Source organism: Penaeus vannamei, chromosome 9 (assembly GCF_042767895.1).
Source record: "Penaeus vannamei isolate JL-2024 chromosome 9, ASM4276789v1, whole genome shotgun sequence".
Taxonomy (NCBI): domain Eukaryota; kingdom Metazoa; phylum Arthropoda; class Malacostraca; order Decapoda; family Penaeidae; genus Penaeus; species Penaeus vannamei.
Window position 1 is genome coordinate 35505885 of NC_091557.1, and position 2500 is coordinate 35508384.

Below are 2500 nucleotides of genomic sequence, written 5' to 3' on the forward strand. Positions count from 1 at the left end.
CTTGGGTCGCTTTCTCCAAGGATAGATTTCAGGAGTTATGCCTGCCGCAGTTTTGTAGCATGGGCATTGCAAGAATCTTAAGAATGGCCTATTTTATGACAAACTGCAAAGCTTAATGGCAGATTAAGGTCAGACTTAAACATGCAAACACCTTTGTGATCATTAGTCATACAGTTTTGGCAAAAGTTATGGGCGTTTCATGTACTTGTCGTAAAAGTTAATCCAGTATAAAAGTTTAATCCAGATCTTTAATGCGCTTGCACAATGGCAGCGTCCGGGATAAACTTTTAATGCACCTCTAGATCAACATCAACTTTGAAGCTCAAATTTTAATCCTATACATGCGCAGAACGAGATAATTAATCCCATTAATCACGTATTGATGACGTCGGCAACTCCACAGAAAAGATGGATTTGTTGCCATTAACGCTTATTATAGGCAATAATAAAACAAATTCTGACATTTTCATGTTAAAGATGCATATAAAAATTCATCTATATTCTTATAAGTTATGGGTTACTTAAACTGCAGTCATAGCTCCCAACCGTGAAAAGAAAAACGAAAAAAAAACAAAGACAATGTTATATCCAGGTTAGAATAACACCCAACTTATGTAATATATCAATAGACTGAAAAAAGAAAGCATTTAACAACATCACGATTAGACCTCAAATTCAAAATACAAATTTCCCGAATCTTTTTTATTACAATGAATAAAACCGCGTGGAAATTCGTTATCATATTCCTTGTTAGCAACATCCTGAAATAACTACCCTAACTCGTGTCCCGCGATCACACACGAGAAAGAGCTCTCGGAAATCTCTCCCACGAAAATAAAGTAATGCAAGTATCTTTTGTTTATCTTTAATTCAATTGCCTATAAAACTCAAAGGCTATTTGAAGCCATTTACACATATTTGTAGTATCCCAAAACATGTCTTCGTGATATAATAATACCGTACAAATATGTTTTTTTTTTTGTAACGTCTTGCTATCAACATTAGTGTGTTATATGAAATTCAAAGAAGGTGACTACTAATTGCCACTACACAAATACCCGCTCTTCTATGTAAAAGAGCGGATTTACTGATAATCGCTTTGACTCGTGTGTTTGGCAGTGTCAATATATCTGTGCAAGTACTATGGATTTGGATTAAACTTTAATCTGGGTTTAACTTTTATGACGCATACAGGATCCCTATAACTGCCTCCACTTTTCTGTTGTGGTTTTATCAATGGCTATTTATCGGGCCTTAGTGTGGCGCCTCTTGGTTTAGCTGAGACAACACGAGTTCAGGTGGGCGATGGAAGAAAGTCACGCGAACAGGAATTCTAGGAGCGCGGGTTTGCCTGATTTCCACCAGCAATTTTAAACGGCATTTTGGGTCATGGCGTGTTGCCGTCGACGGAATGAGGGCGGGCGGTTGAAGCTATGGTTCGCACCTCCATATTCCCAGAGATGTTTTCCATAGGCTTGAGAACGCTTACAACAAAAGAAAAAGTGGAAGAGTAACAACAACAATGGTGATAATAATGATATTAATGATGGTAATAATAATGATGATAATAATAATAATAGCGATAATAATTATAAGTTAAATATGCAAATGGCGCCTAAGACCAATATCCAGGTGAATATCATGTATTCTAAAAGTTCTCGTCGTGTCTCGAACGAATTTTGCACTCATTTCCTTCACAAACGAAGCACAGCTACGATATGGGCCTCGATACCTGGGAAGGGAATGGTAAGCATCAGGGAAACTGCGGCATAAAAGCGAGTGATCGAAGTAAAACTTTCCGTAATTTAGTGATTGAGAAGCGCATTTATATCAAAGAGGTGACTTTGCCCTCTAAACCTCCTTTCAAGGGGGGCTGCTGTCCCCTTACCCCCGCCTGGTCTGCGAATTTTCACCTCGTATGAGTCCATTCTTGCCATACGAGGTGTTTGCTAGCTAGATAAGGCGACACCTCCCCCCCCCCCTCCCGCCTTGTCTACCTATTCTCCACCTTGTATGTTGTGGCAAGGTAGGCCCGGGGCAAACAGCTGGATCTCGCACCGATAATTTCTTTCGACCAATAAATCCGCAATGGCTAACCTGCGCCAAAATCCTCGTCGTCGCTTTTGGCGAGCAATGCGCCGTTTTTATTAATATTATTATTATTATTACTTTCATCATATCTTGCATATCTAAGCCGAAACAGCACCTTATCCACAGCTTTGCCATGACGGAACTGATTAGACTTTCAACTGACTTCCCTTTGGTCCAGTTTCCATTGTCCAGTGATCATCTGCTCGTTCTTATTGCCTCTAGGAGACAGGTCGCTAGTTTCCATTGTCACGTGACGGCCAAGTACATTTCTATCATTTATTGTCATCCGCTGCAGTCTTTCTCACCGCTGGAAGAGCAGGCAATATATAGCGGCGGAAATGTTGAGTTTTGCGAAGAATATACAACGGAAGAAAAGTGTCTTTGAGTGTTAACGTTCTGTTGGAGGGCA

The 2500-nt window shown here is 39.9% G+C and overlaps 1 protein-coding gene across 5 annotated transcripts in view; it reads left to right on the plus strand.

Moving 5' to 3' along the window:
* Positions 1-2500, plus strand: part of LOC113817021 (chymotrypsin-like protease CTRL-1) — a 16483-nt gene that overhangs the window by 8685 nt on the left and 5298 nt on the right. The window lies entirely within an intron of this gene.